The sequence below is a fragment of the Danio rerio genome, chromosome 21, assembly GCF_052040795.2.
Source record: "Danio rerio strain M-AB ecotype USA chromosome 21, GRCz13ab, whole genome shotgun sequence".
Classification (NCBI taxonomy): Eukaryota; Metazoa; Chordata; class Actinopteri; order Cypriniformes; family Danionidae; genus Danio; species Danio rerio.
Window position 1 is genome coordinate 14,101,265 of NC_141041.1, and position 17,693 is coordinate 14,118,957.

General features: G+C 37.8%; 1 protein-coding gene across 3 annotated transcripts in view; it reads right to left on the reverse strand.

Moving 5' to 3' along the window:
* The window catches only part of LOC141379815 (uncharacterized), a 461,403-nt gene that overhangs the window by 323,018 nt on the left and 120,692 nt on the right, over nucleotides 1–17,693 (reverse strand). For 2 of the 3 annotated variants that reach the window (XR_015520025.1, XM_087300927.1), the window contains exon 1: nucleotides 1,027–1,080. The exons of the other annotated variant lie outside the window; for it this stretch is intronic. The gene's annotated coding sequence lies outside the window, so the exon portion shown is untranslated. Of the gene's footprint in view, nucleotides 1–1,026; nucleotides 1,081–17,693 lie in introns of those variants that run through there. 3 annotated transcript variants of the gene reach the window in all.

The following is a 17,693-nucleotide window of genomic DNA, read 5'->3' on the forward strand; positions in this document are numbered from 1 at the left end:
GGATGGCAGCTACAAGCATTTTTTCAAAAATATGTCGTGTTAAAGAAAGAAACTCGGATATGTTTTTAAAAAGTGAGAAATGAGTAAATGGTTACTCAAACTATTCCTTTAAGATATAACAGGACTTTTATTTTGACTATGACTCAATTTGAGATGATAAACATTCTTTGAAATAAAAAAAATGGGATGATTGGTGACTTTAGGTCATATCAGTTAGCTACAATGCTAATGGATTTGTAAATATAGATTTTTTTGGATTAAAAAATATTTAGATTTTATATATTAGAACTAAAAGGACTAAGTCGACAAGAAAATGAATGAATAAATGAATATTAGAACTAATTTATATGTGTAATTTATCAAAAACATAAAAAAGAAGAAAACAAGCAAGCAAGACAAAGTACAAAACAGAACAAAATTATGTAATGGCAAAACATCTAAGCAAAGCAATGCCCAATCACACTCAAAACCAAAATAAAATGCAAGAATGCACAGCAAAATTCAATAATCAAAGCAAGCCACAGAAAAACCAAAGAAAAACACAAAACAAAAACTAAAGAAAATCAAGCAAAGCAATTTCAAAGAAAGACCAGACCAGCTGAGTAAAACAAGCAAAGCAAAGCCAAATAACAATTTAAGCAAACACAAAATAAAACAAGCAAAGCCAAACAAAACTTAAAGTAAAATACAAAAAGCAAAACATGCAAACTAAGCAGAACAAAGCTAAAGAAGATTCGAACCACAACAAATATACCAACCAAAAAAGCCAAACAAATATCTATGCCTCACAACACAAAAACACAAAGCAAAAACTAACAAAATCAGAAGAAATCAAAGCTAAGCAAGGCAAAGTTAACAAAGCAACATTAACAGGCGACATTAAATAAAAGCTACAGAAAACTAAGCAGATAAGCCACCCAAACATCAAAGCAAGCAAGCCAGACTGAAATATAAGCAGCTTACAAAACACATGCACACATACACAAAATAAATAAATGAATTGATAATATCAAATCTCATACTCACGTTTTTCAGGCTAGATTACAGTCAAAAATGTCAATAGTCTCCACACTAGTGTTTGTTTGTTTCACAAGGCCTCTGCTTTTCAATAGAGCTCTCCGGCAGTCTCTAGTGGTGAATTGTGGGATTCTTCAAAATATAGCAAATAATAATTTGTCTTTTAAAAGCCCCAAAATAAAAATACTACAGCTAATGGCTCCATTTTCCACTAGTCTTCTCCTCCAGATAGTTTCACACACAAAAAAAAAACAACAGCATCCAAGTCTGAGAGAAAAATGAGTGATTCACACAAACAGAGAGGGAGTGAAAGAGCCCAGAGGAGAAACCCCGAGGACAAACTACTATATTCTAGAGTCTGGCAGAGGAAGGGAAAAAGATGGATTTGAAAGTAGGCTTCCCTACAAAGCCAGCAGCTAAGAGAGGAATGAAAGACACAGCCTCTTCTAATAAAGTTTGCCTGCCAGGACAGGTAACAGGAGCGAACTCATTTTCAAGAGGAACATCAGAGCTGAAGAATGAGACTGTATTTTGAAATGCATGTACATGGTTACACAGTATTGCAATTCCTGGGATCACAGAACTACTCTAAAGATGCTAATGAAAAAGAAACTGATAGGACACGACCATCGCCAAGATCAATTTTGAATGTGCGCATTTACTTACAAAGAATTTATGTCTGCAATAATAGCATTTTTTTTTTTTTTTTTTTTGCAGTTTAAATATAATTATGTGACTTAAAGTTAATATGAAGTCGATCCTATTTACAATTTCACTGAGGATGGATGGATGGATGGACGAAGTCAAACTGATCTTATTTACAATTTTACTGTTGATGGTTGGTTAGTTGATTTTGTCGGTTGATTGGTTGGTTGGTTGGTCGGTTTTGTTGGTTGGTTGGTTGGTTGGTTTTGTCGGTCGGTTGGTTGGTTGGTTGGTTGGTTGGTTGGTTTTGTCAGTCGGTTGGTTGGTTGGTTGGTTGGTTGGTTTTGTCGGTCGGTTGGTTGGTTTGTTGGTTGGTTTTGTCGGTTGATTGGTTGGTTGGTTGGTCGGTTTTGTTGGTTGGTTGGTTGGTTGGTTGGTTTTGTCAGTCGGTTGGTTGGTTGGTTGGTTTTGTCGGTCAGTTGGTTTGTCGCTTGGTTGGCTGGCTGGTTGGTTGGCTGGCTGGCCGGCCAGTCGGTCGCTTAGTTGATTGATTGATTGGATGGTTTTGTTGGTTGGTTGGTTTTGTCGGTCGATTTGTTGGTCAATTGGTTGGCTGGCTCGTTGGCTGGCTGGCTGGCTGGCTGGCTGACTGGCCGGTCAGTCGGTGGCTCGGTTGGTTGGTTGGTTGATTGGTTAAATGGTTTTGTTGGTTTGTTGGTTTGTTGGTTGGTTGGTTGGTTGGTTGGTTGGTTGGCTGTTTGGTTGGTTGGTTGGTTGGTTGGTTGGTTGGTTGGTTGGTTGGTTGGTTGGTTGGTTGATTGGTTGGTTGGTGAGTGAGTGAGCGAGCAAGCGAGCGAGCGGGCGGGTTGGTTGGTTGGTTGGTGAGTGAGTGAGTGAGTGAGTGAGTGAGTGAGTGAGTGAGTGAGTGAGTGAGTGAGTGAGTGAGTGAGTGAGTGAGTGAGTGAGTGGGTGAGTGGGTGGGTGGTTGGGTTGGTAGGTTGGTTGGTTGGTTGGTTGGTTGGTTGGTTGGTTGGTTGGTTGGTTTTGTTGGTTTTGTTGGTTTTGTTGATTCGTTGGTTGAATGGATGGATGGATGGATGGATGGATGGATGGATGGATGGATGGATGGATGGATGGATGGATGGATGTTTTTTTGGTTGGTTGGTTTTTATCGGTTGGTTGGTTGGTTGGTTGGTTGGTTGGTTGGTTGGTTGGTTGGTTGGTCGGTCGGTCGGTCAGCTGGTTGGTTGGTTGATTGGTTGGTTGGTTGATTAGCTGGTTGGTTGGTTAGTGGGTGGGTGGGTAGGTTGGTTTTGATGATTGGTTGGTTAGATGGATGGGTGGATGGATGGATAGATGGATGGATGGATGGATGGATGGATGGATAGATGGTTTTGTTAGTTGATTGGTTGGTTGGTTGGTTGGTTTTCAAACCCTACATGCAATAAAAATTTAAAAATAAGTTTTACTCTGTTTTTTACTATTGACATCAAATCGTCACCTTGAAATTTTAAGGTTCTATCTGCGCTCTGAATGATTTTGAGATATTGAACCTTAAAGTTTTTGCATTCCATAGCAAACAGTATGTGTGTAACATTTGTTTTTTTAAATAAAAAGTCTTAAAATGGAAAAATGAAATGTAAACTTATAAAAAAAACATCCCGTAATGGAAATAAGTAGTCACTTAATAAGAATATGTCAATAACTCAGTTTTGACAAATATGTCAGATAGAACCTTATAATTCTAAGGTGATGAAATACATTAATGTTGTTTCATTTAAAATGTAATCTCCTTTGTATACAGGCATTATATAAACATATTTTACTGCCACTGACAAGTTTTTCAGCATTTTTGATCCAATATTTTACCACTATTGGGACAATTTCCCATTGTTTATGACACACTGATTTCTTTCAGATCCAAAAAAACAAATGAAGATGAAACAGATGATTAAAGCATTGCTTTGCATGTTAGCTAAAATTAATATCAAATATTCAACATATATATATAACATATAAACTAAAGATGATTTTATATACATGATTGTTTTGGTATTTTACTGATTCCTACAGAAGTCATTCAAAATATGGTTCTATTTTGTTGTTTTATGAATGTCAGATACAGCTGTGCTAACTGATTTTGTGGTTGAACAAAAAGTTCATAAATAAGTAAAATACAATTCACGACGCTTGTTGTAACATTTTGTCAATTTAAGCTTTCTTCCAAAATAAAGCAAGCAAAAAAAATTTCTAACCGCATTTTAAACTTTTAATTTGAGTCCAATGGTGCACTATAGGTTTGAAAATGCACTTCATGCCGACACAACCTACTCATTTGCGTATAAACCTGCGGGATGTGTTTTCGGGCGTAGCTGGTAGATGGGGGGACGTGGGTGGACAGGTCCCGTTAATGGAAACTTAATGTGAGCCGTGTAAAGGTACGGCCTGGGTGGCGTCCTCAGCTCCAGCCATGTGACAGAAGGCGCAGAGAAGTGACACATAGCAGCAGGGAAGGATGGGGCGACAGGGAGTGAGGCGCTAAAAAAAAAAAAAAAAAGAATGAAAAAAAGTCAACATGACACCTTTGACAGTGACCATGGAGCCCGGCCCAATCGTGACGCACTTTGTTTGTTTTGTGCAAGCCGTGGCAGGAGGAGCAGACTGTTCCTCACCACAGCCAAGATCTGAGGGTGTGTGTGATGTGTGTTTGTATATACTAACTATAAACTATTTCTCTATATTTTCTAGTATGTTAATGCTATAAATGACAATAATCCATATGTATATACACTGAGAGCCAAAAAAAAAAAAAGAATTATTATCAGACCCTTTATTATTTTTTATTTTTAGAATTAACCATAAAATCAGGTATTGAGATTACACATGTAGTGTAATATCCGTTTCATTCATACTGGGCACTAGAGGCCACCATCGTTAATAAACTCCACATGCGCAACACAGAAAAACATTACCTATCACTGAAAAACTGAGTAAAAAAGAGATAAGATAAAAATGTACGATGAAACCAGCCTGATCTTAAGAAGAAATGTATCTATTTTGAGTATTGCGTATTTTCTTACAACATCGTTCAATTTTGTTCGAATGAAAACATACAATTTTTAAAGGAAGCCATGCCCCAATCTGCACCTCTAAATTTAATCTTCATTGGGGGTGAGAAAACTATATTAAAAAGTGCTATATGTAAGTTTTTGTCTCTTCTAAAGCATAAGAATACTATAATATGTTTGCAGATATTTAAGAAACATGCTAAGTGAACATTCTTGTTTATCTGAAAAACAATGCTAAAGTCAGTTATTCTGCTTTAAAAATGTGTTTTCCGTGCCGGAATGCTGTCTTTGTTTTGGTTCTTTTAATCCACCTAATGCCAGTTTAGCCAATTATATTTTAGCACCCCTGGTTGCCTTAATGAAAAAACGCGTATTTCATTCATTCATTCATTCATTCATTCAGAAAGGCTCTCAAAGCATCCGCTCATGACCGGATGCGACCTATAGGGTGAACAGTAGCAGACTCTGAAATGAGAAGCAGATTTAGGGTTCCACAGGAGGTTTTTAATTAACAAATAATATAAATAGTATGCATGTAAACATTAGGTGAGCAGGTGTGGGGGAAAAGGAATTTATTTTTATCACAATTGTGTCTTTATTTTTTTATTAGAAAAAATGTTTAGACTAACAACAGATTAATCCATCTTTTTCTTTTGTATGATATATCATCCATATATTAACCAAGCATGCTTTGTCTTTCTTTCTGTGTTGCATAATTCTTAGAAGGAGCTGCTGACAAGAAGGAAATAGCAGAATAAGACACTATCTGTATTTTGTACTGTCTGGAACCAGCACCTAAGCTTTTTCAACACAATCTCACGGCAATTCGTAACTTTTTCATTGAGTGGCTAATTCGTATGAATTCGTACAATCTAATTCGTACAATTTAGTACAATTTGCTTATCCCCCAATGACGGTTGGGGTTAGGGGTGGGGTCAGGTGCCACGCCTCCTTTTTAAAATCGTACCATTTCGTACGACTGAACTTGTACGAATTCGTACGAATTAGCCACTAAACTGGCAAAACGTAAAATACTTACGTTTTCTCGTGAGATCAGGCTGGCTTTTCACTCATCATAACACACGTGCTGCTGATGATGTGACAATGAAAGTGATTTGATATGATTTGAAGACTAAATATAGTGCGGGGGCCTTGCTCCAGACTTCTGTCTAATAAGAAGTTTAGACATGTCACAAGCAGCTGGATCCTTGTAGAAGCTGTGAAATATATTATACTTAACTGTTCTGTTTGCAGAGGGTTGCAGAAGGAGGAAGTATGTTTGGGTACAACAGCCAAAGGACTGCAGAATGACTGATAAGTGACGTTACACCAAAACTCTACTTATTAATATCAGTTGTGTATATATGCTGGAGTCAGGGAAATGCAAGTTGGTTGCGAACCTCCTAAATGTAATTCTTGTATTGCATTGGAGTAATGTAATCCAGAGCTCTTTCCTCGAATTATTCATTTGTATCTAATAAATTACTAATATTTTTGTCATTGAAGAAAACTCTCTCCTGACCTTTTTTTTTTGAACATGCATGGAATTGGCTAGATATTCCAACACAGGTTACATAGTTACCACAGCATAGTTACCATGCTGTGTATCTCAAATGATAAGATATTGCCCATCCCTAGTGTGTGTGTCTGTTTATGTGTTTGTGTGTGTGTGTGTGTGTGTGTGTGTGTGTGTGTGTGTGTGCGTGTGTGTGTGTGTGTGTGTGTGTGTGTTTCTCCATCGCTTTCAAATGAGGTGGAGGTAGATAAAAGCAGAGGAAAGGGAGCATAAACACAAGGAACTCTGGGAAGGGAGAAAAAAACAGGCTCACACCTCTGTTAATTAAGAAACAGAGAGACTCAACCGATGAGAAGATCCAAGACAACAACATTGTGCCAGCCATTGGGTGACAAACATCTGAGGAGCTATTTTCAGGATGGATCAGAGTGGTGTTCCCTGCGAGCCGAGCCGAACGAGGGCCCACGACACTTGCAATTAAAGTTTCCTCAGAAGACGGAGAAACTTTTGTCTGCTTTGTGAGAGGCTCTCTCTTAAGTTTGTAGAAAGGGGTCCTTTTTATTTTACTTGCCTTTCATCTGTGTATCTCGCAATGGCTAATGGGCGACCAAAAGAGCACCAAAATGTTTCAAAATGCATCTTGATAAGGCTCAATTATAATGATAGAAGGTTGTGTGGTGCACATGTAGCTGGGCCTAATTATTGATTTTTTTTCCTTCTATCTCTCTCTCGCTCTTTCTCTCTCAACATGTTCCTTTTAATTCATTTTGACTGCAAATATATAACTTGTACATTTCCTGAAGAATATACTCCTTGTAGACACATATTTCTCTGAATCAGTGTTGGGAGTTGGGATTTTAGTTTTTTAGCACATTGCTTTGTGGTTGGTACAGTATAGTGTGGCTGGGTGGTTGTTTATTTTAGATAGTACAGCTGGGTACTTAGTCCTAATATAACCTTTCTAAAACTTAAGCTTAAACTGGATTGGGCTTGTTGAGTAGACTTCCAACCTGACCAAGCTGGATTTTACAAGTAGGTATTGCTGCTTGCTACAGTTTTCAAAAAGTTGGACGTACTTATTTCAAAAGTAGGCTGTTTTAGGGTTTAGGGTTATGGTAGGTGTAGACAATAAAACACAACAGGTTACTGTGAGGTTGGGTTTAGCGTTGGGGTAGGTGTAGACGTTATTAAACCCAACAGGTTACTCTGAGGTTGGGTTTAGCATTGGGGTAGGTGTAGACGTTAATAAAACACAACAGGTTACTCTGAGGTTGGGTTTAGCATTGGGGTAGGTGTAGATGTTAATAAAACACAACAGGTTACTGTGAAGTTGGGTTTAGCGTTGGGGTGGGTGTAGACGTTAATAAAACACAACAGGTTACTCTGAGGTTGGGTTTAGCATTGGGGTAGGTGCAGATGTTACTAAAACACAACAGGATACTGTGAGGTTGTTTAGGGTTGGGGTAGGTATAGACCTTAATAAAACCCAACATGTTACTGTGATGTTGGGTTTAGGGTTGGGGTAAGTGCAGAAGTTAATAAAACACAACATGATACTTTGAGGTTGGGTTTAGTGTTGGGGTAGGTGTAGACTTTAATAAAACACAATAGGTCACTGTGAGTTTGGATTTAGTGTTGGGGTAGGTGTACACATTCATAGGTTGAACTCTGTGTCATGTAAAAGACATTAAATATATGAAAACTCCGGGTGTACAGCCCACTTGGAGCTAGCTCCATCCTCCCTTTATACCCTTCTCGGATTTTAAGCTCGTTAAAAACAAACTCGACTGACCAATCTGGGAGCAGTATTGTTTGTATTGTTGACTAAAACAAGAGTGGGTTACACTGATAAGGATTCACTCAAGCAAATTTTACAGCCAATCAAGTTTATCATTATTATTACTATTATCACTATTATTATTATTAAAAGAAAACAAATTCAATTAAATTCTGAACCAAATAAGTCTGCTTATAATCAATTATGATGCAAGTATATTTTTAAATGGGGCGACACGGGTGCTCTGTTTTCCCCCACAAGTCCAAAGACATGCAAATTGGGTAAGCTAAATTGTCTGTAGTGTATGTGTGTGATTGGAAGCATATGCGTGTTTCCCAGTGATGGGTTGCAGCTGGAAAGGCATCCGCTGCAAAAAACATATGCTGGATAAGTTGGCGGTTCGTTCCACTGTGGCTTCCCCAGATTAATAAAGGGATCAAGCCAAAAAGAAAATGTATAAATGAATAAATAAAAACTAAGGTGGCACAATGTGTGGGTTTCCTCCGGGTGCTCCAGGTTTCCCCCACAGTACAAAGGCATGTAATATGGGTTAATTGGATAAACTAAATTGTCCAAAGTGTGTGAATGGGAGAGTATGTGGGTGTTTTCCAGCACTAAGAGTTTGACTTCACTGCTGGGTTGTGGCTTGACGTAGAAGGGCATCCATTGAGTGAAACACATGCCAGAGTAATTGAATTGAATTTGAAATCATTCATTCATTTATTCATTTTCTTGTCAGCTTAGTACCTTTATTAATCCGGGGTTGCCACAGCGGAATGAACTGACAACTTATCCAGCAAGTTTTTATGCAGCGGATGCCCTTCCAGCCGCAACCCATCTCTGGGAAACATCCACACACACATTCACCTGTACCACATGTCTTTGGACTGTGGGGGAAACCGGAGCACTCGGAGGAAACCCAAGTGAACACAGGGAGAACATGCCATCTCCACACAGAAATGCTAACTGAGCTGAGGCTCGACCCAGCGACCCAGTGATCTTCTTGCTGTGAGGCGACAGCACTACCTACTGCACCACTGCTTCTCCCTGAATTTGAATTAAAAATATGAAATTAAAATCTCCAAAGTGAACTAAATAAATAAAACTAAATTAAAAATAAATTAATTATATAAAATAATTATAATATTAATAATAATAAGATAACCAAAAGCTTTTCCCAGAACTGGGTTGCAGCTGGAAGGGTATCTTCATTGTAAAACATATGCTGGATACGTTGGCGGTTCATTCTGCTGTGGCAACCCCTGATTAGGGGGAATAAGCCGAAAAGAAGATGAATGAATGAATGAATGAATGAATGAATGAATGAATGAATGAATGAATAACCAAAGCTCAGAGCAAAAAATAACATGGGACACCAACAAACCAGCTTAAGTTGTAATTAATACATCAAAATAAAAGTTTAATTCAAAAGATTCAACTACATACTGTATAAAGAATAAAAAAAATTTTTAAAAAGCCTGGGCCAATTGGCTAAATGTTGCCACAAAACCTCTCTAAAACCATCAAATCACATCAGCCTCACTAGGTTGGGAAACCAGCTTAGGCTGGTTTTAGCTGTTTTTTTTTTTTTTTTTTGTTACGCAGGGAAGCACATCAACTCTACAGTGGATGAAACAAAACTGGGGCAGTGAATCTTGTGGGTAATGATGATAAGTCCGATGAGTTATAATGATGTGTTTGCTGAAAGATAAACCTCCTTCAAGTTATCAACAAAGCATTTAGCCTGTGTGTGCGTATGCATGCGCGCCTGTTTGCTACAGAAGAGAAACAGCGCGGATGGGGTACGAGTAAAGATAGAAGACTAAAAATGATATCAGTGAACGTCTCCAGGGGACACACAATGCCACCCTGATGGAGGGTGACAGCTTCCTGTTTTTAATTGCCATGGATGCTGTTGCTTAGCACCTGCGGGGACAGGAATGAGGCTGATACAGATAGTCTCTAATGAGTATTAATCTAATCATGCACAGACACAAATACAGCCAACACTCGTAATCACGTAACCCCTCCGAACTTCTCATACCCTGACATTTAGGTAGGGGGTTATTAACGGATCTAAAAATAATAATAATAATTATCACATATAATCACACCAACCAAAAAATATAAATAAATAAATAAATAAATAAATGAATAAATAAATAAATAAAAGTGTCACTTTGAAACAAAAAATGAGACAATATTTACCTAACACTGTTCAAAAAACACTGCCGTTTCATCTAAGCAAGACGACTAAATGTTTCACTGTTGCTGAGCAACACGGTCAGCGAGTGAAAACGTTGTTGAGTTTGCAAGTCATCGTCGAATCATAATCCAAAACATAAGTCACCCAAATGCCACCGTCAAATCCAGCAGTGGGATATCTAATCAAAGGTGGAGACGTATAGCCTCCCATATTAAAAAATAAACAGCAATCGATATGAGGTATTTGGTGTCTGCGACGGCCTTGCAGGTCTTTTCACATTCGCCGTTACTCTAGCAGGAGTCTGGCAGACTGTAAATATCCTTTCACAGCCACAATGATCTAACAGAGCAGCTATCTCCAGCTTTGAGCGCACTAGTGCATGCTGGGGTTTTTATTTCTTTATAAGTCTCATTTACTAGCGTTGGTTTATTCATAACTTTCACTCTCTTGATTTTTATGAGAGGACAAAAAGCCAAACAACCAGGAGGAATAGCACCCTGAATACCCGCCGTGTGTTATTGAATTGTAAATAAAGCAGGAAAAGGCAGATCTTTCTGAAGCATGAGGGTGAGGAGAGCACCGGCGAATGGGAGCTCCATTATCGACCTGTCAGGATTGTTTGGTGTATGTGTGTGTGTGTTTTTTTTTTTTTTTTTTAACTTCACACTGTTAATTCATTTACAATGCAGATTGAGAGTCTGGTCATTAAGGTGCTGGCGATACATGAGTAATGCACCGCATCTGTACCTGTTCCCGTGTCACAGGACTTTGGAAACAAGCCGTCTAATTATGGCGATTAGTATTTTGGAAGCATTACCGAGCCCACGGTCCGGCCTTCACAAATGAAGACTGGGATTATCCAAACAAATAGGATGTCTGCCATGTTGTTTTACATGCCGATGCTGTTGGAATTACAATAAATGGCTCTGCTATGTGGTTACAATTGGTTTTAGAAACATTTAAGCATTGAAAAGATCTCTGATTTTAGGTCAAATCATAATTAGTGCATCACTGGATATTAAATTAATAGGGGCGTGTGGCAAAGAAATGGCATCAAAATAAATAAAAATGCCTTGTGGATACAAAAAAAAATATGGAAATAATATATGGCCCTCAACTAATGATCTTTATCTCAGTGGTTTACCATATAAAAATGATTACAAAATAGGTTTTTTAGAATTAATCAATTCAATTCATTTTTATTTCTATAGTGCTTTTACAGACTGTCAAAGCAGCTTAACGTAGAAGTTCTAGTAAACTGAAACTGTCAGTCCAGTTTTCAGAGTTGAAGTTCAGTTTAGTTCAATTCAGTGTGGTTTAATTTTCCCGTCTGGAAGTCCAAACACTGAAGAGCAAATCCATCCATGTGCAGCTCCACAAATCCCAAACCAAGCAAGCCAGTGGCGAAAGTGCCAAAGAATAAAACTTCACCAAGTGACGAAAGTGAAGGAAAAAAAAACCTTGAGAGATATATTCAATATTTAATAAATCAGAAATGTTAGTAAAAACCTATTCAAAACCTTTGAGCTTAGCAAAGTCTTTCAAATGAGCAAGCTTGCTAAAAACTCTTCCATTGGTTAAAAAATTAAATCCTGCCCCAAACATTGGCTGCAATGTTTTGTACAAATTGTATATGGATGTATGTACATAATGTATGTATGTATGTATGTATGTATGTATGTATGTATGTATGTATGTATGCATGTACAGTATGTATGTATGCATGTACAGTATGTACAGTATGTACAGTATGTTTGTATGTATGTATGTATGTACAGTATGTATGTATGTATTTGTTTGTTTGTAAATCTAAAGACATTCATGATGGGTAAAAATCTAAATAATTTGAATTATGAAATAAATCCTGAAATGAGTATGGTTTCTGCTTAATTTATTAGGCGGGCTCAACAATGAGCATTAAATCAGCATATCAGTATGATTTCTGAATTGACTGGAATAAATTACATTTTAAAATATATCAAAAGAATAAATATTTCTAAATAGCTTTGGTGCACATAAGATTTAAATTAAAGCTGCAAGCAGCGATGAAAGGGATTTCGCACCCGGGCTCACTGCCGCCCAGTGGCCTTGGGATGACAGAGAACAATGGACAACAATAATTTTAGCTCATGAATACAAAAAAACTGAAAAAAATCACTGATTTATGCCAAACTTCCTTCTGTCAACAGGTGGCGCTATGACTGTAAATCAATATTGAAATCTTCTGTCAACAGGTGGCGCTATGACTGTAAATCAATATTGAAATCTTCTGTCAACAGGTGGCGCTATGACTGTAAATCAATATTGAAATCTTCTGTCAGCAGGTGGCGCTATAACTAACTCAATATTGAAATCGTTCTTCTGTCAGTAGGTGGCGCTATGACTGTAACTCAATATTGAAATGTAGATGTGTTCAGGAGAGGAATTTCATCAAACGTCAATTTTCAGGCATATCAGACATTGTGTGGCTGAGTTATGAGTACTTCCTCTTCCTTGACGAAACACTGTCAGTTCACCACAGAGACATCCTTCGACAAAAACTCTAGATCTTCACAATATAACATCAATAGAGCCTTCAGTTAACAACAGCCAAATTTGGTGCCGATATGATGAAATCTGTAGGAGTTTGTTACAGTGTAAAACATGAAATTTATTGTTGCCAGCAGGTGGCGCTATGACTAAATCTAAATATTGGCATGCAAACGTGTTTAGGTCAGGACTGTTCTCAAACATGTGGATTTTCAGGCAATGTAATAAATGTTAGTGTACAGTAACTTGTAGCTGTTTATTACCCTAGAAAAACTGATTTTAACACAGACAAAACTCACATGGAAAAAATACTATAGTAATTTATAGTAAATACTATAGTGTTTTGAACCATAGTAAACTGTATTATGTTGTATATATTATAGTAAGTACAACACTTTGTTAATGAATGCTACAAGTGAATTGATAAACTGTAATAAATACTTTGGTGTAATTTTGTACTATAGTAAACTGTGGTATTGTAGTGAAAGTCTATAGTTTTAAAATCATTTTAATTTATTTATATTGCTATAGTTGTATTACTGCAGCAACTATAGAATTAGCATAACAGATTAATGCAAGTACTCGGTTTAAAAACACTATAGTATTTACAATAACTTACTATAGTATTTTCTTTCATGAAGAAAAGCACTTACATGAAGTATGTTTGCATTGTTTTAATCATGCAATGGGATTCTAACCAGCACCAGCCCTGATTTCCATGCAGCCAGCAATCTTGATCCACGGACGCTCCTATTAGCGCTAACAACTTGGCAGTTAGCAACTGCATCGTCACTTGTTTATTGCCTCTCATTTTACTTCATTTCCAAATGTGCCATTTGCCTCATATTAACCAGAAGCCCACCTCCATTCCCGTGGCATGAAAGCTGACTTTTTCATCCTTAAGCCCCACTCTCACAAGGGAGTGGCTAATTGGTAAAAAGCACCACTACAGAAGCTAATCTTAGCAGTGTTTAGTGCAAAACAAAAGCGCCCATTAGAGCATGATTGGTTAAAATAATAGTCGCCCAAAGTGCCCGGCTTGCTTAACAGGTGAATTTATATTGATTGTCCAACCTCAATATCCTGCAGTGAAAAGAAAGAAGTAAACAATAATTGCTAGCGCTTCTTTAGCGTTCGTCACGCAGGCAATTATTAAATAGCACTTTAGCCATTCGCTTAGAAGGAAAATAGCACTTAGGACATCTGCTTGGTCACCGCAATGGCCTCTATACGGTTGGGATTATCTCTCCGATGAGCCTTGTCTATGCGTGTAGTTTCATTCCGTGGTCATTTCGGTGATGTGGACCATCCATTTGCCTCTTTTCATTTCCATAATTGTTTTCAGAGTGCGAGCCTCTATGCGGAGGACTAGGTGTGGACTAATGGACGCTAGATTGGATTCTGCCTTTATACATGGTGAAATGATTTCTTCTTCATTCTCTGTGCTGGATCACGTCTCTCTTTTGGACTCATGAATAATGGATGGGTTTAAAGCGTTGCCCTACCCAGGCTCTCTCTTATTGAAATCTGTGCTCAGAGAGGTGCTTATTTACTGAGACTGATCCCACATCATTTGAGTCAGTTTCTATGCTCCTCTGCTCTGGCTTTTTCTCACGCTCGGTTCTCTCGCTCTCCTCCATCTCTTTCTGTGACTCTCTTTCAGTTTATGACCCCATTCATAGCCATACAGTCTCCTCGTAGGCCTCTCTTGCTTAACCCTCTCTTAATAAATAGCTGCAAGTCTTTCAAACTTGTCCCTACCTTGGTAGCACTACTGCATCCATTCAAAAGAGATTTGTGGCTTTTAGTACATTTCAGTTAGATACATTCAAATAGTTACATGCCTGTTCTTTTGTGAAAAATTATTATTCTTATTATTTTTTGTAAATATAAGATATATATAAAGCACAATAGGAAATATTATCACATTAATAGATGCAAACAGAAGTGTTTGCTGTTAGCAAAGTTTGCAAAAATTAATTTTAAACAGTATAACATTTTAAATATATTAATAAATGTATAAAATGTAAACTGTTTTTGACTGTATATGTAACGAAGGCTAGTTAGCACAATGCGAGTGACAGACACTAGAGTGACAGACACTAGAGGCTGTTGTCTTTAGCCTCCTTGTTAGACCAACAGACTTTATTGCAAAGTAACGGTGCATTATGACCGGTGGGTTACACACGGGGGCTCATCCAGGATGGGAGTGAAGTTTAGGGAGTGAGTGTAACGGAGGCCAGCTAGCGAAGAGTTCTGCAAGTAAACTTCACTCCTCTGACCTCAAAAGGTGCTTTAGCGACAGACGCTAGAGGTCATGGTCTTTAGCCTCCTTGTTAGATCAACTGACTCCTATGCAAAGAATCGCCATTTCAATCCCAGCTCAGACCGGGTTGGGTGCAGTATGACCGGGGAGTTACAAACGGGGGCTTGTTCGGAATGGAAGTGAGGTTTAGGGAGTGAATGTATTGGGAGGCCAGATAATGAAGGGTTCTGCAGGTAAACCTCACTCCTCTGATCTTTAACTGTGCGTTCACATCGTAGCGGGAAGATCGTCAAAGTTCGCTCTGGCCGCCCTGGTGACAATGTTGTCTCCCTTCAGCTTTGGTGGCGAGAGTGTCAAAATTCGCTACATTGATCTCATATTTAAAGGGGCCATGGCAGCATATCAGTTACATTCCCGCATGAAACATGCTTACTAGTGTGAAAATGTTGCACACTTTTTATCAAATTCATTTAATAATGGAAGATCAAGTTGAATGTGATGTGGCTTTGCTCCGCTTAATTATCCAGTGTGTCCTTATGTCTGAAATATCCTAAAGCAGCAATACTGTTTTGTAAAGTTGCATGAGATTTCCGCTTTTTTTAAGAAAAAAAATAAGAAAACCTTGCAAATCATTGGAAATCCGGCGACCGCAATAATCAAACCCTTGGGAACAACTGTGGTCGAAACCAAAGTTCACAGTGACTGTGATCTCTGGACTCCTCTCAAGTGGTGGACTTCTACATTCTGATTGCTTGCCGCCGAACCGCATCATAGCTCATTACCATAAAACAAACTCTTCTCAACGCCTCACTGCTGAAGACGTGCCGTGCTTCTCCTCGACGCCTGAAAATAAATGACTACCGGCTACTTTGACGCTCCCACCGCTTTCGGTGTGAATGTACCGTAAAGGTGCTCTAGCGACAGACGCTAGAGGTCATGGTCTTTAGCCTCCTTGTTAGAGCAACTAACTCCCTTGCAAAAAAAAAAAAAATACGCTGGTTTACTCCCAGCTCAGACAGGCTGATGCAGTAGGGCCGGTGAGTTGCATATAGGCTTAAATTTAATAATAGTAATGTTATAAAAATAGTATTTAAATGCATAGGGTATGGATGTTTACTGTTACTATGCTTATTTAAGCATTTTTAATTATATGACCTTCCAAATAAATATTTAATGTCTTGAATATCAAGTGAAATTACGACTTCTCTATATGATGATAAACAGTAAGACAAACTGTATGAAAATGGAAGAAACTTGATAAAGAATAAGTTGCCTATAATATATTTTTGCCATGATATGGTGAATAAATTTAAATATTTATTGTTTTTTGCGAAACATATATAAATATTTAACATGTGTAATTTCTAATATTATTAATAAATAATTTTATTTATTTAAAACTGTATATCAGATTAACATTTCATGTAAAACAGTTTATATAATTAAATAAAATTATGCATCCATTATATACACTGTTAACAATATCCTAAAAAATCTACAGTAACAAACTGTTAATCAATTACAGCAAAATACTGTAATTACATCTACAGCACCATTTATACTGCTGTATATATATTTACAAAATTGTATATCTTGTATATGTTTACTGTAAAATATACAGTAATTTTCACAGTGCAACTTTAAAATACAGTAGTGCATACTGCATAACTGTCCTAGGGTAAAATGCATATTATAATACATATAAAATATTCATATTACAGTTAATTACTGTGTAATTTACAAAAATCATTAACAATGTACATTTCTTATACTGTATATTATAAAAAACTCTTTCAATGCATCTTCATAAGCCTTCCGATGCCATTGTCATATGAATGAACATCCAAATCGCATAAGAAGTGTTCAGCCTTCAAACTCCGTTATGTAAACAACCCCTTCTTAATCTGCTTTAAATAATAAGCTTCTTCACAATGATGCAAGCCTTGCACTGAATTTCATCTAAGCCACATAAGCAAATAGAAGTTGTCACTTTCTACAATTGCGTGATGCACAAATGAACGCCGGTTACCCTTTCCTCATTGTTTCTTTTTGCATAAACACATCCAACACTTTATGCGACAGTCCCTACAGAAGAGCCTCCGCATGCACTCAAGTCTCGCATGTCCTTTCTAATCATGCGACTGTGTATTTCATGCTCTACAAACATTTACCACACTGCCTGAGCCATAAAAGCAGAGACCATATCAATGAATGGAACTAGACTCGTTCCCCAGAGAAGCCATTGTTATCAAGTCACCTTCCCTGGGCATCTTCCCCTTGAACTTTTAGCGTAAATGCATCGCGCTAACCTGGGAATTATCTTCAGAAGAAATGCACCACAATACTACGAGTCCTATCTCTTCGCGGCTGAAGCTTTTACTGCTTTTTATTATATCTATTTTTTTCTCTTCCTTTCTTTCATCTTGTCCCCTTCATTTTTTCCTGGAAATAACAGCTTCCATTTAGTCTGCCCTGCTCTTATGCAGAGTCGATCAGACCCAGCCTTAATGAAATGCTGCTATACCCAGAATCCCTCTCACTGGTGGAATTGGGACCCAGGGCCATTACTTGGCTGTCTTCAGGAAAAAGGCACATCTACATAAGTTATTTCATTATCTCCCTGGGCTGTGAAAGAGGCAGCGGCGTATATCTCTCGGTGTGGATTGCAC